At 42.2% G+C, this 27129-nt stretch overlaps 2 pseudogenes across 1 annotated transcript; one reads left to right on the forward strand and one right to left on the reverse strand.

Moving 5' to 3' along the window:
- Positions 1 to 8806: 8806 nt before the first annotated feature.
- LOC147028158 (thread biopolymer filament subunit gamma-like) lies at positions 8807 to 12372 on the reverse strand (annotated as a pseudogene). The gene is made up of 8 exons (XR_015057441.1): positions 11492 to 12372; positions 11317 to 11376; positions 11116 to 11211; positions 10853 to 11029; positions 10626 to 10751; positions 10267 to 10487; positions 9747 to 10122; positions 8807 to 9055 (listed from the first exon to the last, which is right to left on the reverse strand). The product of XR_015057441.1 is annotated as a thread biopolymer filament subunit gamma-like (transcript).
- A 2096-nt stretch (positions 12373 to 14468) lies between these two features.
- On the forward strand, positions 14469 to 27129 carry LOC147028159 (uncharacterized; annotated as a pseudogene).

Here is a 27129-nt window from a genome sequence, read left to right on the forward strand (position 1 = left end):
TGGGAATATCATAACAAAAGAACTACATTAGGATGCTGTCCGGGGCTCAGTGACGATCCTTAAGCCGCTGTCACACCTTGAGGATTTAGCCAGCGTATGCTGACGTATGAAAAATTTGTCAAAAACGCTGGCACACGTTGAATACTTTATGGGTAAGTTTATACGTTAAGAGCACGCTGGCATATGTCGTAGTACGCTGGCATACGTCGTAGTATGCTGGCATACGTGGTGGTACGCCGAGCTCGTCGACAAATTTTAAGCCTGCTCAAAAATTTTCGACGTATGCCAGCGTATGACTCACATGTTCCGCATACGCTGGCCATAAGTTGTAGGCAAGTTACGCGATCATTGACACGTCGACACACGTTACTTGTAAGTTACTCATAAGTCGAAACACGTCGAGGTAATGTTTAGCGTCAGTATTCCAGACTCCATGGTTTTTTTATTTTTATTTTTCTTCGGCATGACGGTGATGTTGACACTTTGATTTCTCGTGCGGTTATAATATAATATAATTAATAGGCTGCCGCTCAGCGATTTAAATCATAACCGCACTAGAAATCGAAGTGTCAACATCACTGTCATGCCGGAAAAAAGAAACCAAAAAAAAAAAACCATGGAGTCTGGAACACTGACGGGTTACTCCTGTGAATCCCATTTTTATATACCAATTCCCCTAAACGCTGCCAATACGCCATTATACGGTAGCTGTAAGTTAGAAACACGTTCAGTAATTTCTGTGGTCGTCCGGAAGACGTCAAATACATCTACATACGTCAATATACGTTGGAGATACGTTACACATAGGTTCAAAGCACGTTACTCATAGGTTAGAAATAAGTTTCGGGTATGCTAAACATTACCTCTACGTGTTTCGACTTATGAGTAACTTACAAGTAACGTGTGTCGACGTGTGTCAACGATCGCATAACGTGCCTACAACTTATGGCCAGCGTATGCGGAATGTGTGAGTCATACGCTGGCATATGTCGAAATATTTTCGAGCATGCTTAAAATTTGTCCACGTACTCAGCATACTACGACGTATGCCAGCGTGCTTTAGCATGCTCTTAACGTATACAAAACTTACCCATAACGTATTCGACATGTTCCAGCGTATTCGGCAAATTTTTCATACGTCGGCATACACTTGGAAAAACGTCAAGGTGTGACTGTGGCTTGAGACTTCGATGTCTATTGCGGTTATGATTTGAATCGTCAAGGCGCAGCCATTTAATAGGCTACGCCACGTGATCGTCGGCGATACACTGCCGTACGCAATGCATAAGTTAGACTATCGTTGGGCATAGGTTGTGAAGGCCGACAACATGCTAAGCATTCGTTGGTATAAATTATCTATATGTTATCGAAACGTTCTGTGTACGTTACTAATACGTTATGCATACGTCCAACTCGTTATGAATACGCCCAAAACTGGAAAAAAATACATCAACACTTCAGCGTATGCCAGCGTTTTACATACATTTTGATACGTTGCCATACGCTGGCTAAAACGTCAAGGTGTGACAGCGGCTTTAAGAGAGCCCTCAGCACAAAACTTTGAGAACAGAAAACTTCACAGCTTGGTCCATGAATCGTGACCCCTTACTGAGATGAAGGTGGATGATTTGAGCCTGCTCTGGGAAGACTACATTCACATTCTGAAACTCACATATGCAGATCACAATCAACGTCACACACACACACACACACACACACACACACACACACACACACACACACACACACACACACACACACACACACACACACACGCTTGGCCGATATCGGCAATTTTTCGGAATCGGCAGGTTGGAGTCAGTTTGATTACAGACTGCAGTAGGTACTGTATACAACCCAGAAAGCTTGAGTAGCTTTCACCGAAAAACAACGTCCCTTAATATTGATCTTTCAGGGAAATGATCACAAACATTAATCTTTATAAACAGCCACATGCGATGGGTGGAAAAAAATCATTGGCTCGGTAATTTAGAAAACACGTTAGTACGGCAAACGACTCATAAATCGGGTGTTATCAAATATATTTTACTTTAAAACTCACAAAGGGAAACCATATAACCTTTGTAAAGCAAATCTGATAACCAAATACTTTACAAACATGTGTGAGGACAAAGGAAAACCTGGGAGAACCTCCATAAGATAAAGGACGAAACTTTGCCACCACGGCACCCATCCATGTGTGCTGTATACGTACCTCTACCTTGTAGTAACTGTCGACTACACATCCCGATCAGGACACAAACTGTACTGTACAACTCGGAAAGTGGCTGAAGCACTCAAGCACTACAACGTAATGCGTGGCGTGGCAAGCGATTACCGATTACCGTCGATATAACTATGCATCGAGGTTACCCAGGAAATGCCTTAATAGTCCATTTGCCAGAGAAGTAACCTTGGTGTCCTCAAAAGTGTATGGTTTTATGGTGGTTTCTTGTTCACAGACATGCATAGACAAAATTAAGCTTGGTTGCCCGGATGGCAACCATGGGGAAATCTGTTATTTTTTCACGAATACAAGATGGCCGTCATCGACCGGGCTGAAAATATAAATTTTTAGGGAATGAACTTAAAATTACACATGAGATCTTTTCTGCATAATTTTGGCACGAGGAATCGATATTTAACCTTATTTTTGTGATTAGAAGTAAATTTGAGGTCAATGTTCAAGTTCCTGACAATTGTTTGCTGTGTGAGATACATTTTGAATGACAAGGTCACCATTCTGACAACTGGACGCTCACATACGACATTAATGCGAGTTACTAATTCATTGTTTTGTTTTTACAGATATGGCTGATTCAAGGTGCATTCTTCCCGTGTGTCATAGTGGAGGGGAATTGAAGAAATTCGCTGATCAAGGGATCAAGACATTGATCTCCTGTGCCAAGGCCCGTGGAGATGAAGAGCGACGTGAAAAACTACAGGACATTGTTGATGGTGGTGGTGATGTTATTCGCATAGAATGTCACAAAGGATGCTCTCCTGTACTTACACATCAAAACAAAAAATTGAGAGACTTCGTAAATCACAGAAAAAGAAAAGCTGAAGATGATTGTGTTACAGTGACAACAAGATCTCGCACACAGGCAAACAGGGAGTGGTGCATTTGTTTACAAACGTGACTGCATTTTTTGTGGCAAAGAATGTTTACCTGTTGATGACAAACATCCAGAAAGATGGGATCGTGTTCGTCAGTGCATGACTTAAGAACATTTTGACAAGGAAGGTAATCCCATCCCAACTATGAAAGATGCCATCATTAATGCTGCTGAGCAACTTAATGATGAAGTGGCCAGAACGGTCAAGTTACATATTGGATATTTGGTTGATCTCCCTGCGGCTGAGTGCAAATACCATGTACGCTGTTATAACAGTTTCATGACAGTCCCTAAATATGCTGATTTGCCAGCTGGTGTTGCAGAAGAAAGTGCCCTAAAGAACGTCATAGAGCGCATGGATTGTGACAGGTCAAAGATGTGGAATAGCGTTGAACTGCATTCACTGGACTGTGATCTTGGTGGCAAACTCACTCGACGTGATATGTTTAGCAAGCTAACAGACTGCATGAGTAAGGACGTTATGTTAGTTCGGGTAGATGGATGTGCTACCATTGTTGGTTTCCGTGAGTCCATTGCTAACCGCTAACCATCTGAAAATGGTTAAAGTGGATGATGCAGATGAGAGGAGTATTGATTCTGTGGTAAGGCAGATCAAGGAGACACGCTCAGTCAAGTACAACAGTGCCAATTATCACCTCTCAGAATTTACACAAGGCAACAAGCCCAACTTTACTGAGGTTGATTTCAGACTTAGTGTCTGGTGGTGAAATGACCAAGAAATCTCTAAGCCTGAGACAGTCAATTCAAAGTCATGTTACAGGTACCAGAAATCAGACAACATTAGGACTGGCTCTCAAACTACTGCACCGCCATGGCAGTTCTGATCTTCTAAAACTCCTTCATGAACATGGGTTCACAACGTCATATGATGAGGTCCTGAGATTCAGGAAATCCGCTGCTCATTTTCTCGGTGACAATGCTCAGCTTCTCCACCAATTCATGGGTTTGAGTAGAACTGTTGGCGTGATTTTTGCCTGATTTGATAATCTTGATCTGCAAGTGTTCACGCCTAATGGTCGGCACACTACTCATGTCCTCACATGAATTTCAGCAATCCCATCCTGCAGGCATTCTTGAGTATGGGCATGCTCACCCAGGGAAGAGCGACCTTATTATCCCACGACTGTCTCAGAAAGCTGTCCAGTCGAGGACAAGCAGCAGCTCATCAGGGAGCCTTCCTCTGCAGCACTACACTGGGCCATCCAAAGTGAACCCCCCGGCTGTGGATGCAACCTCTGGATTCTCCTACCAAGAAGTTTGTGCCCGGCAAGCTAGTTTAGCTGCTGCACAGGAAAACGACATGAAGTGGTTAAACACAGTCAGCACACAGGTGAACGCCATGTAATGGGGTGGGTTCAACAACTAAGAATCATTCACCAGTCACGCAGAAAAAAACCCAGCAAGTACCGACATGTTCGGACCCCTTATTGATGCCAAGGCTTCTCATCCAGACACTGTAGTGACTTCACTGGAATATCTTCAGAAGTCATTGACTGATATGGGAATGACTTGTGTCCACATCTCTGTGGATCTCCAGCTCTACATGGTGGCTTGCCAAATCAAGTGGCATGACGTTGATCGCTTTAAAAATGTGATTCTGAGGCCTGGGATAATGCACACTGTGCAGTCCTTCTGTGGATGCATTGGCAAACTCATCTGTGGGTCTGGTGTTGAGACTCTCATCAGTTCAGCATTTGGGGGCCTGGCAGGAATCATCAGTGGCAAGTCCTGGGTTCGATCAATGAGAGCCTTCCGGATGGTTTTGACTGCCCTTCTCATTTCCTTCCTCACCACCGGCCCCAAGACATTCCAGGAGTTGTGCAGCTACCTTGAGACATGCAGACAGCACCCAACTGGGAAGCACTGGGTTGATAACTTCATCAAGCCTACTCTGCTTGTTCATCAACTTCTGCATAGTGAGAGGGAGGCAGACTTCCTGCTGCAACAGCTAACACTTGAACGCATGCTTCCCTACTTCTTTGTTGCTGGTCACCATCACTATGCCCGTTACATCACCCATCACCTTCTGGAGATGCGCTATCTGCTGTCACCAGATGCCAAGTCAGAGCTCATATCAGGTGCTTTTGTGTGTCGTCACCAGGAAGGTATTTGGAATGGTGTGAGCTCTGATCAGTTCAGTGAACAAACTGCTCTTAGAATTGGCAAGGGTGGCCTCAATGGTATGACTCTTTCTCCAGAGATGGAAGCAGAGTGGATCGATTCCTTTCCTGTCACTGCCTACATCTCAGATACAATGGAGCACATCTACCCTGACTCCTCAAACAAGGACAATGAAGACCAAGTGAGAGAAAAGGACACAAGAATCGGACCACGTCACAAGGAGGAGGGGAAGAAGAGGAGAGAACTTGATGCAGATGATAGGGGCCGGATTTTACTTGAATTGTCGAATGTGTCTCATCCTCTTGAGAATCACTCACCACATCTGTACAACATTGCCAATGGTCGAATTGCTCCCCGAGAAGCTGAAGTGAATGTTGAGGATTCCGTGGTTATAGGTCAGAAAATGGTTGCAGAGTTCCATGCATCCCTTCCAGGTGGATTCCATGCAACCATCTCATTCCCCATCAAGACAATGGAGCACTTACAGAAAGGAGTGAAAATTGGGGACAAGACGATCTTTGATCTGGAAACCATCTTCCTCAGTCTTCTGACTATTGGACAGCAAAGACAAATGGAGCGAGGACCTATCTTCCAGTTTGAGCTCTGCACAGTACCCCCCTCACTGATTGATGAATATGGGTGCTTAAGGAAAGGCAACAAAGCACCACTGGCACACAAACTCTGTTCAGGCACAACAGCCTCTGCAACCAGATGTTACCATTGTTGACGCGAGCCAACTTCTCTATCATATTGTCTGGCCTTTCAGAGGAACTGTGTCAGTCTTAGTTGAGTCCATCAAGACAAGGCTATCTACCATTGCTGGTCAGAAGATCTTGGGCTTTGACAAATATTATGATGTTTCTGCAAAGGACCATGAACGAGTGAGGCGTGCTGGCATTGGTTCCATCAACTATGACCTCACAATAAACACACCCCTGGCTTGTCGAGATGCCATCCTGAACAACAAGCAGAACAAGTTGCAGCTGTCCAAGGTTTTGAGTTCCTTTAACTTTGGTGAAGGAGTTACTGTGGAGAGCCGTAGCCATGGTGCGTTCAACCATGATGAAGCAGACATTACAATGATCTCACACCTGCTCATGGCTGCTGAATGTAATGCAAGAGTGATACGTATCCTCTCTGATGACACTGATGTTTTTGTATTGATGGTTTACTGGGTTTATCAGCGCAACATCCAGGTCACAGTGCAGATGGAAAGGTGGGATGGAGCAATTTGGGATATTAACACCACCTGTTACCAGTTTGGGCCCAAGTGTCTGCAGATTTTGGGAATGCACTATATCACTGACTCAGATACCACGTCATACCCATACGGCAAGGGCAAAGTGTCAGCTCTGAAGACACTGAGAGCTGGCAACTTCCCTGGTTTGTACTCCGCACTTGGCGAGCTGAACGCAAGCCATGAACAGCTCATGGAAGCAGGGCGGACATTCTTCTGTGCCCTGTATGGTCAGCCAGAAGGTACCACGATGAGTGAGATGAGGTAGTATATGTACACAAGGAAGTCTGGCAAGCCCCTCAAGCTCATGGCATTACCTCCAACTGAGATCAATCTCTTCCTACATATTTTGCATGCACATCTACAGACCGTACTTGCAAAATCAGCTGATCAGCAGGCCCCGCCTGAACTTGACATTACAAAATATGGATGGGACATCAGAGATGGAATCCCAGTGCCAGCAACTTCTGCTACTCCACCAGCTCCTTTGGACCTCATGGATGTTGTGCGGTGTGGATGCAAAGCAGAGGGGAAGGCCTGCAGTACTGCAAGTTGCAGTTGTCACCATGCAAAGATCTCCTGCACGCTATACTGCACTTGTGGTTTCAGTTACAAGTGCTTCAACCCACACAAGACTGTGGAGGACAGTGAAAGTGAAGTGGAAGAAGGGAGTGTCGAAGCAGACCTGGAAAGAGACGAGGATACGGAAGGAGACGAGTACAATGAATGGGAATGAACAATACGTAAGTTGTCTACTAGGCTCTATGACCTCTGTTCCTAAGATGTCCAATATGATGACATGACAATGTGTATACTTTCTGATTATCAACATACTGTTGTGAACCATTCATGACTTCACATAATTTTCAGCAGAAAATAATCATGGACATTTCATGTGAACCTGTATTTATTCCTGAACGTAAAAAAAATATCCCCAAAATTGAATTCCTCATGTCAAAATCATATGGAAAAGAGGTATTACACAGGATTATATGTTGACCGATTAAAAACTTAGCCCCATCATCTGACCTGTAGCGGCCATCTTGAATTTATGCAAATTACAGGAGTTCCCCAAGGTAGCCACCCCGGCAACCAACCTGAATTTTATTAATGGACCCATGTTAGTCCAAAACAATCATAAAACCATACACTTTCCACATCAACAAGATTGACAATGGAACACATAATAACGGCAAATGGACTATAAGACTCCAGACAGCAGGTGGCCGAGGATCGTCTGATGAAGGATACAATTAAATAAAGCCGTTAATTATCTTCAAAAGGGATGTTTTAATTAACCCCAACATCCAATTTTAACTCTTGCACTTCCTTGGAGTTTTCTAAGTTTGCATGCAAAGTTTCAGGCTGATAGGTTTGACAGGCTGACACACACACAAACACACAATTTGTGCCTTTTATTAGTTGCATATAGATATAGATATGTGTGTATATATATTTATATATATATATATATATATATATATATATATATATATATATATGTATATACATGAAAATATATTTGCATATGTATATACGTTGATATACTTTGACCATGACATCGATATTTTTCAGATCTGTAAAACAAATATAATAATAAGACAAGCAGGAGTTCCTGCCCCCAGTGATGAGAAAAGTTGAAGTTGATCTTGCAATTGAAATTATTTCATGAAATTAAAAAAGGTCAATTGTGTTGCACTCTCGGTTTCACTCAGGGCAAAAAGCTCTCAACATCTTATATCGCCCACCACATTATTGTGGTGTAACATCGGGCGGTGGAGGTTGGATTTGCCTTTGCGAAATTAAATTTGACATCAACATTATTTATGCCATTTGTTTCGTCATTTCAAAAGTGAATGTTGAGCTTTGCCTGCCTACACAGCTTTTCAAACGTAGCACGGGAAGCTGCCGCCATAACGGGAGACAGGCAAACGCACGGACAGACACCCTGGTTCACAATATATATGAAAAGAGCAGTTTGATGCAATGGAAATGCTATTTGAAATTCAGTTCTTTTTCTGCATGAGAAAGCATTTCGAAACATACTGGGAGCAAAACTATCATCTCCTGTCTTCACTCACTATCCATTATTTTATCTCTGTTGATCCCCTCACGCAAGGGGTGATCCCCTCCAACCTTCCTACATCGAGGTTTCCAGTGCTTCCTCCCCTCTGTCATTTCCCTCAACCATGAACTTGAATCTTGGGGGAAATAAAACAAGACATATATATATATATATATATATATATATATATATATATATATATATATATATATATATATATATATATATATATATATATATATATATGTTCAGCATTGATGTGATTTTTTTTATTTTTTTTCATTTTGCCTCGAGAACATCACAAGCAAAACATTTGAGCTCATACAACTCTTTGGAAGTTGTGCATTTTAAATTATATTTGTGTTTTACTCTTGTGGTTATGAACATTGAAAAAGCAACTGGAATGTAAATCTCTTGTGGGTTTTATGTTCCTGTGGATGTTTTGACATGAAGAGTTTCTTCCAAGATTTTCAACTTTATCTCAGAGCAGTGCTAGAAAGGAAAAGAGAAAATAACATTCGACTCCCTGTACATCACATGATGGACCAAATGTAAGTTTTTGTAAATGTAATTTCTGATGTATCTCATTGACAACAAATACTTCAACAAACGTTCTTTTCAAATTGTCTAATTATCGATTCTACTGTCTGCAATGATGGATTCTGTTAAACATATCCACAAGACATCTGATACAAAATGGATATGAAATGCCACAAAGGTTCGAGATGACACCTTATTTGGACAAATATCATGGTACACAGACCCAGTGACCTGTCAAAATCCCATTTGTTTTTACAGTAATAATACATTCCAAACAAAATCCTGAGATTTTTCAGTTCATAGTTTTGTTTCGCTTCATTAATGACATTACAGACACTTTGAGGTGGAAGGGGGAAAAAAATGTAACACCAACAGAAATTATTTGTGGAGCTGTAAGTTATTAATATGACTTGACGAATACCCTAAGAGTAAATATTAAGCAATATTTGTCAAACTGTCATTGACACATGCACTTGCACAAACACTTGCAGGATCTATTATTTTCATTAATCCTTCTTAAATATCCATTTTGATTGACAGGATGAATTGGTAATCCGGTGTCACCTTATCAGGACAAGGGGACAATAGAATAATCGTGGGAGGGATGCTTACACTCATAATATTTCGGAAGAAACCCCAGTACCGTTTATTGTTGAAGGATAATGGCGGTGTCGTGTCCACTTGCTCCGTAACCACCACTGGAAGATCCACTGGCACTCATCGTGGAGCTGCTTCTCTTCATGGAGCTGCGGCTGTATGTGGTCTGTCCCCCGATCAAGGCACTTCCACCAGAGGAACCACCTTCCATCACTGCACTCGTTCCACCACTGTAGCCACCACCTACACTTGCTGCACCACTGTAACCACTTGCTACTCCTGCATTGTAACCTGCTCCTACACCTGTGCTGTAGCTTCCAGAAATGGCACCATAGCCGGCACCAATTGAGGAAGCACCACCAACAGTTCCACGTCTGACAACAGTAGCCTGAGCAAAGTCATCAGCCATGGCTGTTCTTACCCTGAAATTCACAACATAACCCACACTCATCTGCAAATCCATCAAGAGCATATAAAAGTGAGAATTTCAAAAGGCACACATAAAAATACACTGTCCTTGTTAGATACATTAGGATTCCTGTGATTCAAATACAAGAAGAACATACATTGTCTCCTGTCCCTCAAGGAGTTTCTTGTATGTTGCAATTTCAGCATCCAGAGCCATCTTCACATCCAGTAGTTGTTGATAAGTCACCAGTTGCCTCTGCAGGTCCACCTGGTTTCCCTCTATCTCCTGTTCATATCTGGTGTAGGTGTTCTGGAACTGGACGAGATCAATGCTTTCCCTGTTCTGTAAATCTGTCAGTCTGTCTCCCAGGGTTTGGTACTGGTGTGGAGATGGAAGAATATCAGGAAAGAAGTAAAACAGATGTCACACTCAATTATTTCAGAAAGATTCTCTACTCCAATCCGAGATGTGTTGTTTACAATTGTACAATACGATTCCTGATTAAAGAATCCTGACCGTGGTCAGAAGCCTCTGGTACTCCACATTCAGAGGCTGCAGCTCTTTTTCCAGAGTATTAATTTCATTGTCCAGAACAGCAATCTGCTCAGTTGTCTGGGTGGAGATTCCTTGGATCTGATCAATCTGCACATGAGATACAGGTCAGGCAATTAGTCCATCGGGGGATAATGCCAGGATATTGAGAGGAACTGGGATTCGTAATGGCCTCAATTAGAGGAACCTACTTGCATCTTGCAATATGTCTCAGCCTCTTGGACGTTCTTGGTGACCACCTGCTGGTATTCCTCACGCATCACATTGAGGGCCTCAGTAAGGTTGACAGACTTCACGTTATCTACTTCAATCACTGATGTCTGTGCTGGTCCAAGTCTGCCAAACTGCTGCTTCAGGGTGTTCAGTTCCTGCACAAGAAAAGAGAATGGAAATTATTTATTTTGTCACCAACCATTTGCTACTTTGTGAAGTTATTGAATCTCAATCAATTTACCTCCATTTGTGTTTTCTTCTGGAATGTCAGCTCCTCAGTCAAAAACTTAAACTTTGATTCCAGGTCAACACGCATGTCGTTTGCAGCTTCAAGGTCCTACAAACGAAGACAAGAAACATTCACTGGATTACGTTCAAAATTTACAACTTTTGAAAACAAATTTATTAATTGTTGAACAGCTGATCTTGTGCTCATACAAACCCTCTTCATGTTCCAATGTCAGTTTCAAGTTGCATTCTCACACCAAGTTCAAACTCGTACCTACAAAAAGCAACATTGAAATGATCACAATAATCATGAAAGTTAAAGTAACCATTCCCAGTTTTGTACAAGCTTAAAAACAACAACCCATATGTCTGCATTCAAAAAGTCTTACTTGGACTTGATCTCATCGGCTGTGGCTCTCAGATGGTCCACGTCGATCTCCAGACGTACACGTTCCAGCGTCAGGTTGGAAACCTCTGTCAGCATTTCGGTGACTTGTGTCTCCACATTCTCCAGATTGACGGATGCGTCAGGAGAGAAGGGTACTCCTCCAGTCAGGTTCTTCAGTTCTTCCTCCAGTGTCTCATTCTCGATTGTAAGCTGCCTTACTTTATCTACATAGCTGGCCAAGCGCTGGTTCAATGTGCCCAAGATGTTCTTCACCTCATCTCTGCTCACCAGTGAAGGAACCATTCCACCTGCAGGACCCAGCGTTCCAACCACTCCAGACATACCTGCTGAGGTGATGGCACGGCCGGCAGTAAATGCTGGGCTTGCCATGATCCCGGGGCTTACACCCCCCATAAACCCACCAGCACCACCTCCATAACCGAGCATTGGCACCCCACCACTAACAATACCTCCGGCACCTCCTGCCATAGCTCCCCCATAGGCAGACATACCCACGGCACGGCTGGAAATGCCCATACCTCCAATCCCGCTGGAAATGCCCATACCTCCCATCCCTGCAGAGCCCACGCTGTAGCTTCCTCCCCCCATTGACAGTCCCATTGCGCCCATTCCAAGCCCCATTGCACGACTGCTGCTGGAGCCTCCATAGCCACTGAAGCCGATCATCACGCTGGATCCACCGGTGCGGACGGAGCGGTAGCTGACGGCTGAGTGAGAGGCCATTGTTGTTTTTTATTCCACCAGCTAATCCCAGGTATTGCTCGACTGCAGAACCCATGGAATGCCTGGTGCTTTTATAGGAGCTTCAGCCTTACTCAAATGCATGTGTTACAATAAATTACGCATGCTAGCCTCACCTCCATGCGATCATGTTTGTTGGAGTAAGACGCCTTGGATGAGCACAATGCTGTCATTCCTTGGCTGAGAAACATTCACACCTTACCCCCCAATACAATTTGCCTCTTAGTTACACTGCCATGACTTTGGAGAGGAGATTTACAGGATTTGCAAAAGAAGCAAGAGTAAGAGAATGGAAATTGAAAGTTAAAATGCACTCTGATTACAAATCTTAACAGCCATTGCCTTTTTCATGGTAAAATTAAGTAGAGTGTATTAAATTATTTACTTTCATCAAATACTTTTCATAGACGAAGTCATCATTGTCTGTCTGTCTGTCTCATAACTTCTTCACAATTTGAGCTTTTGACATCAAATTTTCAATAAAGCTTTATTATGAGAAAATGGAGAAGACAAATGAATTATTTGCTCAAATGGTCAAAGGTCAGCATCACATAAAATCGTGAATTTTCTTTTTGATGTGAAATTTTAAGAATTTTCATATTGTATCATTGAATTGGATCACCAATCCAAAGCTTGAAACCGATTGTATTTTTCTTTTTTTGGATTAAAAAATCAAATGTCACGGTTACATAAAATCGTCAATTTTCATCTGATTGCTCTGACATTTGAGCAGGGTTTGCATAATGGGTCTCTGAAGCATCTTGTTTTTTTTTTTCAGGTCAACAGGTCAAGGTCTCCTAAAATGGTCACTGTTTTGGTATTTTTGTTTTTGCTGTTTTCATCATGGTGAGCATATATCGGAGAAGAAGTCTGAACACAAAGGGGATGCAGATTCGCTTTGCATTTTTAGATGCTTTCTCGTTACTTCCACCACCAAAGGTGAAGGAGGTTATGTTTTCACCCCTTTCTGTCTGTCTGTTTGTGACTTAGCAAAAAAAGATATTTTTTTTGACAAGTATGTTGATCGCCTGTCTGTTTGTGTGTCTGTGTGTTTGTGTGTTTGTGTGTTTGTTACTTGGCAAAATTTTTAATTTTTTTTGACAAGTATGTTGATCGCCTCCGTTTGTGTGTTTGTTTGCCAGTCCGCTCGCCTCCACCACAAACCGCTCAACCGATTGTTCTGAAATTTTCAGCGATTAATGACACCGACCCTGTGACGGTCCCACATTTAAGTTTTTTTTTTAATTTGGTCGACAAAAAAGGTCTACCTCGGCTAATAGGCCAATTTGAACCTAATTTTCTAAAATCCTCAAATTTCATCCAATTGACTTGAAATTGGAAGAACATTTGTATATCAGGTCAATGATTTCAACCACCAATTATTTATTCTTGCTGTCAACGTCGGCCAAAAGGTCAACATTGACCGATTTTAAATTGAAAGTTCAAATGCACTCTGATTACAAATCTTAACAGCCATTGCCTTTTTCATGGAAAAATTAAGTTGAGTATATTAAATGATTTACTTTCATCAGATACATTTCATCGACAAAGTCATCATTGCATCTGATATATGTTTGTAAGTACAAAGGCTTCCTACTTTGATCATAGAGGTCCATCCTTTTTTGAAATAACAATCTGCTGTCAGGATTACGATATTGCCCTCTAGTGAAGAAATTTCATTGATTTGTTAATTTTGAAGATTGTTTTTTCATTTAGATCTTGCAGGGGTGCCCAGAACTGCTGGGTAAATCCGTGTCCCTCCTCCTTCCCCCTCCCTTTGGACTCCCACCCAACCCCTTCCCCTTCCCCTGCCACCTCCCACCCTAACTCCTCCCTCCAGACTCCCATTCACCCCTTACTCTCCTTACTCCCATCCCTGCCTCCTCCCACCCCCTCTCTCTGGACTCTTGCCCCACCTCAACCTTTACCCCTCTCCAGACTCCCACTCCCCCTTCCTCTGCCTCCTCTGTTTAGTGGAGGTTGGCTTTGGGGATCAACACTCTCTGGGGATGTTTACAGTGCAAAAATGAATGTTCTCGCTAAAGCTGCCTTATTAGGGTTCGGTTAGGTTTGGTTAACCCTAACCCTTACCCTAACTGACTCCACAGCTGATCCTCTACCACCACCACCATGTGATGCCACACGAGAATTTTTGGTGACATCCCTCCCGAACCCCCACGACTACAGAGGAAACCAAGTAGTTGATGTTCACCACGATGTCGAACTGGGTCTATGTGCCAAGTTTGGGGGCAATCGGCCCAGTAGTTTTGGCCCCAGGCAAAAACAGCATTCCTTTCCTGTCATCATTCTCTGCAGACTACTGCAGTAGGGCCTGCTACCAGCTCTAATATCGGGAAGTACTACTCTCATCTATTTATAATTCCAGCAATCTGTGTGTGTGTCTGTGTGTCTGTGTATCTGTGACCGCTGTTTCTCGACAACCACTGGTCCGAACTAATTGAAACTTGCCAGATATATTGCTGGGGACCTAAGGATGTGCCTTTTCAAGGTTTGATATTAATCGGGCAAGTGCTTCCCAAGTTATGGCCATTTATTTACCAAAACAATGACAAGACACGTTGTTGCGTGGGCGTGGCCGATGGGGAAGGGAAGCTCAGCCGCGTTCCCCATTACGGGTTACAACGTACGGGCTTCCGGATAGTGATGACTTTGTGTATTCTAATAATTTCTTGATTTCTTATGCGCATTTATAGATAAACACAATGCCCCAAGCTATGATTGTTTTCATATTAGACGGTGTACAAATTTCGGTAACATCAGAGTGCTGGTATGCTCCGAACCAGGAAGTAAATTTTTTTCTCTTCTCTTCTCTTTTTATTTTTCCTTACGACGACATTGCGAAAAGGTAAAATACGTTTGCGCTGATTGAATAATTGGCCATTAAAACCTAAATTGCGAATCATCGTAACTGTGATATGCGAACTTCCGCGCCACGTACGTATGGGCACGCGAGAGTGAAGAAACGGCCTATGTGGTTGTTGTTTCTTGCTCGCGGTTGGAATAGTTATTTCTTCTTTTTTATTTTTTAATTTTTTATATTTTTTTATGGGCACGTACGAGTATACTATAATTCTCATTGTAGCATTGTTGCCTGGGCATAATTGATGTGTTTCTGATTTCTCATCTATGAAGATGCAAAATGCTAATTCTAGGCCTGGTTAGAGACTATCTATCTGTATGAGATTTACACACACACACACACACACACACACACACACACACACACACACACACACACACACACACACACACACACACACACACACACACACACACACACACACACACACGTTAGATATAAAGAATGCCATGGAGGCAGAAGGAGTGGAGTGCTGCTTTGGGAAAGTTTCAGGAGATGTCAGCAGATTGCAAGTTCTTCCTCCACCCCAGATATTGCTTAGACATTGTTTTGTTAATGACCAAGCAGCTCAAAGGTTCATGAAATGCTCCAGAATATCATTATGAACGAAGACATGCACGCATTGAAGGCTCAAAAGAATAGTAATAAGATTACATCTTGGAAATTGATTTCATTAAAACATTATATGCTGAGTTGGATCGCAAAAGAAATCCCTTGAAATGTGAATGGAACTTGCACACTCGACGTTAAATTGAGAATGAAATTGGTACCTTGGGAAGAGATTTGAGTGAAACGAAAGATGAGCTTAAGGACGTGTTGCAAGAGAACATCGATGCTTTGAAAGTTGACGTTTGGAGAGAGTGCTATGCATTTGAACTCTGATAAATACTTTTGCATAATCCTGCAAAATTTGTTTTATATGCCCAGAGAAAGGATAACGCAGAATTGTTTCCAAAATGAATTACAAATATACAAAAATGTAAAAAGAAACACAGTTTTGGCCCAAACATTCATTTCAAGACACGAAGTTATTTAAATATAAACAATTTAAACATTGTTTAAGTAATTAATCTTAACCCCTGCATTGAAATTTTCCTATGAATAAACAACATTAACCAAGCAACATAAGTCCTGAAGAGCAACAAACCAACAGTTTGTCATCAGACCCTCTCCAATCAGCGGTGAAACCTCGACGAAGGAGCTCAAAGACTATAGTATGGTATCCAAGTAAAAGTACCTGTCCAGAGTGATGGGAAACATTTAAGTTAATTTATTAATTTAAATGATTTCATGGGCTTAAAAAAAATGTTAATAGATTTGAGGTCTGAGTTCTGAACTCAGAGCCAGCTCTGAGTTATTGATACCACCCACTGGAAAATGGTGGTGCAAAATCAGGTGGCAGAGGTTGGATTTGTCTTTGAAAAATAAAATTTGGTATCAACATTATTCATGCCTGTTCTACCGTCATTGAAAAAGTGAATGTTGAGCTTTGACTGCACGCACAGCTTTTCCAATGCGGCGCGGGAAGCAACCATCATAAACTGGAGAAAGACAAATGCACGGACAGACACCACAGTTCGCAATACCAGCTAAATACTCTCTGGGAACCACTGATCCACATCAAGACGAAAAACCCTGTGCATTTATTTCTTAGTCATGCAGGAAATGACCTCCATTCACAAAAGTAACATCATGTCCAGCAAAAAAGTAACAATTTTCTCATGGTCAAGGCTCATGGAAGAGTTAACACATTGAACAGATGAGGATGTAACAAACAAAACAGGAAGCAAAACATTCATACATGCCAAAGGAAACTCTAAGGAATAAAAACTGACAAATTAGGCGGATTTGCGTGGGGTTAACGAGGGGAGAAAAGATCATGGTTTTGGATTGGGGATGATCTGAGACAGTGATGAACAGCTGTCTTGAAGACACGAAGGGAAGAATGAGATTGAAGAGGATGTGGAAGTTGATTCTACAGGTGAGAAAAATGAAGAACTGATGAGTGAAGGTGAGGTGAGGATTTAGGTTGTTTTACCAGAATAGGGTTGGTGGTGGATTGTGTGATCCCAAAAGAAGCCTGGGGGACACAAAGTATGGAAAGACCAGAGGGTTAGGTCAGGTATGGGAACATGCACCAGAGCAGCACGATGCAGTGTCCACTTTCCACCGGTATTCCAGGGGCCTCCGTCTGGCCATCCCCCAGGCAGATGTCTGGCCTATCCTCATCTCCTTGAGATGCTGATCAACCCGTTGCAACCATGAGGGATGTAGTCAGCCCTTTGTCCTCCTCCACTCATGAGGCTGCATCGCTGAGAGAATCTGCTGAGGAGGATCATCCTCAGAAAAATGAGCCACATGTCCATGCAGCCGCAGTTGATGCTCACAGACTATCCAAGTAACAAATGTTATTCATTGAGTCTCTCTCAGTAACCGCTTGGACACAAAGTCCGACAAATGAATACAAAGGATTCTCCAAATAGACCTGGTACTAAAATAATTGAGGCTCTCATTCATGCACAGATTTATCCCATCCCGTCTTCAGTTGTCCTACCCTTTCCCCGCCCATGATACACTGAAGCTTGTGGCGAGGCAGTTTTCCTGAAGCAACTTACCTTCACCTCATGGAAGGCAAACCCAACTGAAGGCAATCTCAGTTCCTTCCACAAAGCTTGGAACAAGTGTGTGTCTACCCTCAGAAGACCCAGAAAACAACATCTTTCTCATCTCAAGTCTGAACTCTCAAACCTGTCTCCCTTCTCCAAATCCAGGCAGAATCAAGATAAGTCTGTTTCTGGTGTATGTTCCCCCTCCACCCCCCCCCTTACCTCAAATGGCCACACAGCTGGCACTGCACATGAAAAGGCTGAGTGCATGATTGCTTCTAATTTTGTGTCTCAAACCCATCGCTTTCTGTTCCCACCTTACCCAGTAACACCCAGCTGTTCTTAGACTCTGTGTCCTTTTCTCCTGACAAGGTGGAGAGCTTGCTGTCAAACCTTGACCCAGATTATGCAACCGGTCCAGATGGCATCTGCTCACGTATAATCAAAAAAAAATTGCTCTGCTACTCTTGCTCACCCTCTCTCTGTTATATTCATCCTCTCATTTGCTCAAGGTCATCTGCCATCTGCTTGAAAATCAGCAAACATTACTGCCCTGCATAAAAAATGTGCAAAAACAGTTCCTGCAACTACAGACCAATCAGCCTTCTCCCAATCATCAGCAAGGTTATGGAATCCATCATTGCTTCAGACATTAAATCCTTCCTCTTTTCCAATGGCCTGATTTCCGATCATCAATTTGGTTTCAGACCAGGTCATTCTACCCTGGATATGCTGCTTCTGCTCTCCCAACAATGGATGGAGGTCCTCAATGCCAGATATGAAATCAGAGCCATCTCTCTAGACATATTGCATGCCTTTGATACGGTCTGGAACCTGCCCTGCTCACCAAACACTCTTCCTATTGTATCCAGGAACATCTCCACTCATGGCTTGCAGACTTCCTCTCATGTCGCAGCCAACGTGTGGCCCTAAATGGAGTTCTCTCATCCCCTCTTCCTGTCCAGGCTGGATTTCCTCAAGGTAGTGTTCTGGACCCTGTTCTTTTGCTGGTTTTCATCAATGATCTATCTGACTCTCTGGAAAATCCTCTTTATTTATTTGTTGATGACTCCACCCTGTGCCATACCATTTGCCATCCCTCAGATCAGCAAGGAGCAGCCTCTTCACTCCGCAGATCTGGCTAAAATCACAAGCTGGTACAACACTTTGAACGTGTCTTTCAATCCTGACAAATCTCACACTGTTACTACGTCTGTCCAAAAGGACCATCTGGAATCCCCCCCCCCCTTGTCTACTTTCTCAACAATCTTCTTGAAGAAGTCCTTTCATTCAAGTTTCTGGGTCTATCTGCCATGATCTTTCCTGGGAAAGCCAAATTTCCAAGCTGGCCTCCAAAGCCAGTCACTGACTAGTCATCCTTCATTGTGCAAAGTCCATCCTTGGCACACCTGAGCCTCTGACCATGTACAAAGCTCAGTTGGTGGCTGGCTTTCGAGTCCAACATTGAAATGTGGTTTGCCCAAGAAAGATTGTGGCTGGAGAGACCTTCCTCAAGATGAATGGCTGAACTTCATCAAGAGGATTGTTGAGAAAGTAGATGGGGGGGGGGGTTGCCAGAAGGTCCTGTCAGAGACAGATAGTGAGAGTGTGATATTTGTAAGGATTGAAAGACATAATCCAATTGTTTGACCAGCTTGTGGTCACTTTTTTCAAAATCTAAGAGAGGGAAGAGGCTGCAGCCTGCCTGTCAGAAGGATGAGGGATCTCACGGCAGAGAGTGGAGTCATCAACAAACGTATAATGAGGATTTTCCAGAGTCTGCTGGATCATTGATGAAGATCAGGAATAGGACTGGGCCCAGAACACTGCATTGGGGCACTCCACCCTTGACAGAGAGATGAGATGAAAGGATTACATCGAGTGCCACACATTGGCTGTAGAGGATTTGTAATGCCAAATTAGAGGAATTCAGTAAGCCATATGTAGAGTTGGCCTTCGATGACATAGGCAGACAGTTTGGAGAGCAAGGCAGGATGCCAGACTGTATCAAAAGTATGAGATATGTCGAGAGATATGGCCCTGACTCATGTCTGATATTGAGGGCCTCCATACATTTTTGGGTGAGTCTAAACAGCAGGTTCAAGGTGGAGTGACCTTGTCTGCAACCACATTGGTGATCCGAGATGAGGTTGCTGGAGAAAGGGATGGTTTTCATATCACTTCCGGTTCCGGTTTTGGAGCAGCAAGAGGTCTCCTTCGGGGCTCCCTGCTGACGTTCTCAAAGCTAAGTTTGCGGTTGTTATTTGTCCCGTTTTAACTGTTTAAATTTCTCACCTACATGTTACTGTGTGTTGCTAGTTCGGTTTTGTTTCAAAAATCGTGCTATTTTGTGAGTATTTTTGTCGACGTTCTTACCTGTGCTTGAGGCCTAGGCCTAGACTTGAGGCCTACCGGTTTCACTCGGTGTTCGATCGTTTTTTTTTGTTTGTTTGTTTTTTCTCCCCATTACCTTCAATTTCTATCCTCCCCATTACCTTCAATTTTGATCCTCCCCACTTTCCAAACATCCCCCATTCTCCCAACTAATCTCTTTATCTCAAAAAAAAAAAAAAAAGCCAACAACACGCTCACCTTCTCCCGATTTTGCTTCTTCTTCTTCCTCTTAACTTCCTCCTCGTCTTCTTCCTCGATTTTTTTTTTTTACACTTCCATGACCTAATCTGTTGATGACCTATGATGATGATGATGATCACCTATGATCACCATCATATTACCTATGATGATGGATTCTATGACCTTTCTGATGATTGGAAGTAAACCGATAGATCTGTAGTTGCAGGGATCATTTTTTTGTACATTTTTAGGTAGTACAGTGATTCTGGTGGATTTACATGCAGAAGGAAGATGACCTCATGCAAATGACAGGGTGAAAATGGCAGAGGGAGGAAGTGCAAGACCAGCAGAGCAGGAGTTGAGGACACACACCGATGCCATCCAGTCCAGTCGCAATCAGTGTCAAGGTTTGAAAAAAATTCTCCACCTTCTCATGTGCAAAAGAAAGAGTCCAGGAGCAGTATGAGAGGTAAGAATGAATACCGAGATTGAGGGGTTGGGGACAGAAGATTTGGAAGCAAACACAGAATTGAGGCATTCATTCTTCTTGTGAGCAGAGTCAGCTACGGTGCCATTTGGAAAGAGGGAAGGGATGGAAGGGGAGCATACACCAGAGACAGATTTAACAAGACAGCACCAAGTTATTCAGGGGGGGAGACAAGTCTCAAAGTTCATTCTTGAGGTTGATTAGATATTGTCTTCTGGCTCCCCCGAGAGTGGACACACACTTGTTGCAGACTTTTTGGAAAGCATTAAGATTTCCTTCTGTCGGATTTGCCTTCCAGGAAGAGAAGCAAGTTTTTTTTTTCAAAGCAACCTGTCTCACCACAGTATTCAGTGCACCATTGGTGGGAATAATTTGGGTTTATTGCTTGACCATTCCGGTTGTCTTTGTAATAAAAATATATACGGGTGAGTAATTTTACTCAGTCGTTTGAAATTCCATTATCACTTTGAGAAATAAATATATTTCTAAAATAATCATCCTTTTCTTTATGAAACAAAAGTAAATCCACAATCCTGTGAGTTATATTCTTTACATCTGGATGGTGACGGGGAGGAGAAGGGGGTTGAAGAAGTTATTGGCCCCGTCAAGTTGAGTCCAAATCTCACATCCGTAGAGCAAGAATGGAAGCACCAATGACTTAAACATTCAAACTTTTATCCTCCTGCATAGTAGTGGGGCAACTTAGCATAACAATTGTGCATTTTGTGAGGAAAGCACCAAATTTGGCACACTAGTAGCCTATCATATTATGAATAGATTTGGATATTGGGCCATCTCAAAATTTTTGATGGCAGTGGAAAATGGCTGCCACAGCCATCAGCGGCTGAATTTGAGATGGCCCAATATCCAAATCTATTCATAATATGATAGGCTACTAGTGTACCAAATTTGGTGCTTTCCTCACAAAATGCACAATTGTTATGCTATATTTAGCTAAGTTGCCCCACTATAGGTACCAACAGTGCCACATCCCATGATAGTAGTAGGACTTTGTGGTTTCTGGGGCACCCCAAAAATTTACATGCAAGTGAATGGGAAAAATTATGGAAACTTATTGACTGACACCAAAATCCTCCCAATTTCCCTTGTAAATTGCTTTAGGCCCCACTTTTGAGACTTTCCCAAAATCTTCCTCTCTTTTTCACCATATTTTCATCAAAACCCTACTTTACACCCCCCCCCCCCATTTTTCACCAAAAACATAATATTTCTCACTATACTCAAAGAGCAAACCAACAAATATTTGTTCATCTTCTATTTTAGGGAATATCTTAATTTTCTTCCAACACTCATCACCATCAAGTATATTAAACAATATTCCTGAATAATAAGTTAAAAGGTTTAGGGTTTTCACCATGTATGAGCTCTTAAATGAGTTATTTACATTCTTTATACATTAAATAAAACCACGAGATTGAAAGAACATCAGGCAAAGAATAGAAGAGGGAATGTGGGAAAATCAGTCATTGTCAATCATGCACTGACCAATTATAACACTGAACAACAAAATTTTTTTACTGGAGATGTGTAAAGTGATTTAAACTAATTTGGGTACGCTGATTTCAAAAATCATAACCGTTTTGCTGTATCACGTCAGGATTTTCAGTAACAGAAATATTCCCATTGCCTAGAAGTCAGGATTTCAATGAAATTTACAAAAATTCATTTATTCATTTATTTCATCATGAATGCTTCAAAATTATAGAAATTACAGAAAAACTCCACTAGAATTTAATTAAAAATGCTTTAGGCATTTGACTTTGTGTTTGTGCTGCTCTGTGTCAGTTTCACGATGCAGGAACCAGCAGAAATCGCCCATCATGTTCGGGTTGTGCCGCCATTGGTGACGCGTCTCCATGAGTGAAATCTCTTGGTGGAATCGCTCGCCGTGCTCGTCCGAGACTGCTCCCAAGTTGTCAGGGAAGAAGTTCAGGTGCTGGTGTAGGAAATGGATTTTCAGGGACATCCTGGAGCCAAGTTTCCTGAAGGACTCCAGCAGCTGCTGCACTATTTCTTCATAGTTGTCCGCGCGCTCGTTCCCCAAGAAGTTGTCCGTCACAGCTTTGAAGCTCCTCCACGCTGCCAGCTCTTTGGGGTTTAGAGTTGTCGGAAAAGTTTCGTCCTTCATAATCTGTCGGATTTGCGGTCCAACAAAGACGCCAGCCTTGATCTTGGCCTCCGACAAGGTGTTGCCAAACTTTTCCTTGAGGTATAAAAACCCACGCCCATTCAGATCCATTGCCCGTACAAAACTTTTCATCAAGCCGAGCTTTATGTGGAGTGGTGGAAGGAAAACCTTGGCTGGGTCGACAAGGGCGACATGCTTCACATTGTGTCGACCAGGTACATGCTCTTTTCGCTCTTCCCAATCTTTCTTCGTCCAGTGATTCTTGTCGTCTCTGCTATCCCAGAGACAAAGGAAGCACATGTATTTCGTGTAGCCTGACTGCAGCCCTAACAACAGCGCCACCACTTTCAAGTCTCCGCAGATGTGCCAGTTGAAGTCATTGTACTTGATGGAATCAAGCAGCTGCCGCATAGTCTCATAGGTCTCTGTCATGCCGAACGCGTGAGCCAGTGGGACTGATGGTTTCTCGTTGCCATTATGGAGCAAAACAGCCTTCAAGCTGTTCTTCCCCGAGTCGATGAAGAGGCGCCAGTCTGCAGGATCGTGATCACACCCAAGTTCTTTCAACAGACCGTTGATGTCACTGCAGAATGTCATCGTGTCTTCCATCTCAAAGAACTCAGCCATGTCTCTGTGACGTGCTCTGAACAAGGATATCTTGGTGTTAGGTTCAAGTAGATTCCACTGCTGCAGCCTTGATCCAAGCAGCTCTGCCTTCGCCTTTGACAGTGAGAGATCTCTTACAAGATCATTTAAGTCTCCCTGGTTCAGAAGGTGTGATTCTTGAGTGTCGGGTTCAAAAGGTTCATCATCACCATCCTCTTCACCACTGCTTACAGCTATGTTCTGATCAGCTGGAGGTGTTGGAACGGGGTTCTCGTCATCATGAGGCACAGGTTTACGAGCAGAGATGCAGTCAGCGTACTTGATGTGACCTTTATTCTTCTTGTTGAAGCCGGCGATGCTTGTGCAGCAGAAATAACAATCATCATGATGATTCTGCGGCTCACGCCATATCATGGGCACCGCAAATGGCATGCTCGCGCGCTTGCCCACTAACCACTGAGTCAAGGTTGTGTGACAGCTTGTGCAGCAGATGTGTGGTGCCCAGCTCTGTTCTTGGTCCCCCACCTTACACCCGAAGTAGTGAAAGTAGGCGGCCTTCATTTTCACTGCTGTAGATATACTTCGCTGTTGATCTTTTTTGGTATACCGACCACAGACATAACAGAAGTTGTCAGGATGATTGGTACAGGAACGCCTACTCATCTTTATCTGAAAGAAAGAAATATAACACAAGTTAACAACAATTGTACGAAATAGACATGTTAAAGACATATGTAAATTTCATTGAAATCCTGACTTCTAGGCAATGGGAATATTTCTGTTCCTGAAAATCCTGACGTGATACAGCAAAACGGTTATGATTTTTGAAATCAGCGTACCCAAATTAGTCTTAATCACTTTACACATCTCCAGTAAAAAAAAAATTTTGAAATTTGTTGTTCAGTGTAATCATCGCATATTATAGTCAGATAGCAAATTTATCACATCCATTTCCCACATTCCCTCAAGAAAACGGGATACCCATTGGTGACATCTGGCTCTCCCTCATTAATAAATCGACACCTATAACTACAGCTTGCAATACACTGAGGGCATTGGACGATGATGAGCAAAATGTACTGACCAATCGGTAACATGCATTCAACAGCCAATCAGCACCTCACAATAATTAGCCAATCAGCACCTCACAATAATTAGCCAATCAGCACCCCCACGATAATCAGCTCATAGTGGGTGAGGAGTTGTTGTTAAAGCTGAATTCCTTCATTCCAGTTACTTCCTCCTGTTGATGGGTGGAGCATCCAGGCCTAATTTCTTCTTTTTATGGTGAAGTTATTTTCTTTTGTAAAGTATAAAGAATGAAAATAACTCATTTAAGAGCTCATACATGGTGAAAACCCTAAACCTTTTAACTTATGTTGTTCCATCATGGAAAGTTTTAAACAGTACTTAATATACTTGAACTTTGTTGTTGGTTAAAGTATCTTTGTTGAGCAGAGATGAAATGACAAGCCTCTCTTAATGCTCTTGGCTGAGCACCTCCTGAGCCACGCTTCATTTTTTCATATGCCATGCCCACCTTTAATAATCCCCATCCATTTTCTGTAAGCCCTGCCCACTTTTGTAAGGACCACCTACTCTTACATCATTTCCAGTTAGGTCCTGCCCACGAGGCTTGCTGAGGCTTGCCTCGGGACATTCCCAAGGAAACCACACCGACCATTTTTAGATCATCGTGGAGGATCTCTAAGTCTTACTCACATTGTTGTTCTTCATCTTGTTCTTGTGGACTTTTTTGTTTCACAGCCTACAGTTTTCATCGAAACTTCCTGAAACTTGGTATATATATGTAAAACTACTCTGCGCAGACAGTAACCATCTCCGATTTTGAAAATTCCTCCTCCAAAAAAAGTTATGATGTCAAAATATCTCCGCTAATGGAAATCTCCTAAAAAAATTATCTCCGAAACTAGGCAAGCTTTTTGAATTATGTTTGCGGGAATCTAACAGGGCATTAGCAGAGATGAATTACCGCCTATACGATACATATACGATACACTATGACGTCATATCAATTTTATGACGTCATTCCTATTTTTTGACATTTTTTGTTTCACAACCCAGAGTTTTCATCGGATCTTCGTGAAACTTGCCATGTATATGCAGAAAGCCCACGCGCAGGCAGTAACCATCTCCGATTTTGGAAATTCTTCCTAGAAAAAAAGTTGACGTCATAATATCGCCGCTAATGGAAATCGCCTTTTTGTCATCGAGACAGACGTAACATTATCATACCATTATCTCCGAAACTAGGCAAGCTGTTTGAATTTTGTTTTGAATGCTGGAATGAAGCCCGGCACTAGCACAGATAATTTATCGCAAACCTGATACATCACAATGACGTCATATTCGTTTTTCTGACGTCATCATTAAGAGGATTAGGATCTTAGCTCATTTGAGCTTGTTATATCAAGGGTTGCAGCACAGGCTAAATTTAAACATATTTTTACTTTCATTGAGAATGGAGTACTGTGCTGTCTTGAATGGGATGACTTTGGAGTTCCTTGGAGTCCAACTACTTGTATGGAACTAAATCTTCAAATTGATGAACTGAATTCAAACCTCCTTTCTATTGAGGTAAGATTTTCTTTTCCTATTTACAGAGTTTGACGTAAACATATAATAATTTAATAATTAAATCACAAAATTAATTCGTTAATATTTTCTCTCACAGGGAATTGTATCTGCGATGCAAAATGAAAATACTGCTTGGGGTAAAATTGTTGATTTGGTTGAAGACCTTGTGAGCAACCAAGACCCTCAGAACAAGTTATACTTTGATGACCCAGCCAAAGAGTTATTCTTTGGAGAACCACAAAATCCTGAAAATAGTTCGACATTGATGGTACTCATTGTGAGTTATCATGACAATACCCACTTAACAAGTTATACGTTGATGAGCCAGAATACAAGTTTTACCAAGGAGACTCACAAATTTCTGAAATTTTGAAAAATGGAGTTTTCCCTGATGATCCACCATTATACTATGTGAGATCTATCACCGAAACCCATAAACATTGGAAAATTGTGTTTTCCCTGATGGTCCACAGTTGTACTATGTGAAACTTACCACGGAAATCCACAATAATTCTGGAAATTGTGGTTGTACCTTGGAGACTTGGATAGATGGTTATATTTTTGGAGACTTGGAATGTGGGTTTTGGCTTGATAACTCACAATGTGATACCGATCTTGGAGACTCAACAGAAATGTGATTATACCTTGGAAACTTTGAAAGTTGGGTTTATTTTGAAGACTTGAAATGTGGTTTTTACCATGGCGACTCTCATGCTTCTAAACCTATCGATGTGTTTAATTGTTGGATGGTGCTTAATGAGAGGTAAGTTCAGTTGATGAGAAATAAATTAAATTATATATTATTTAATTCAATATCAGATAAGTAATATAATTATTTTATTTATTTTTCAGCAATATCAAGAAAGTTCTGGGAAGAAAGTGCTGGAAAATTCTTCCTCCCCATTTATACTTTTTCAAACTTGAAAGCGTTGAAAGACAGAATTGGAAGAAGAGAAAAAAAACTATGATGGGTTAG

The sequence above is a fragment of the Eptatretus burgeri genome, chromosome 4 (genome assembly GCF_056783735.1).
Source record: "Eptatretus burgeri isolate ZD-2024b chromosome 4, Ebu_testis_v1, whole genome shotgun sequence".
Classification (NCBI taxonomy): domain Eukaryota; kingdom Metazoa; phylum Chordata; class Myxini; order Myxiniformes; family Myxinidae; genus Eptatretus; species Eptatretus burgeri.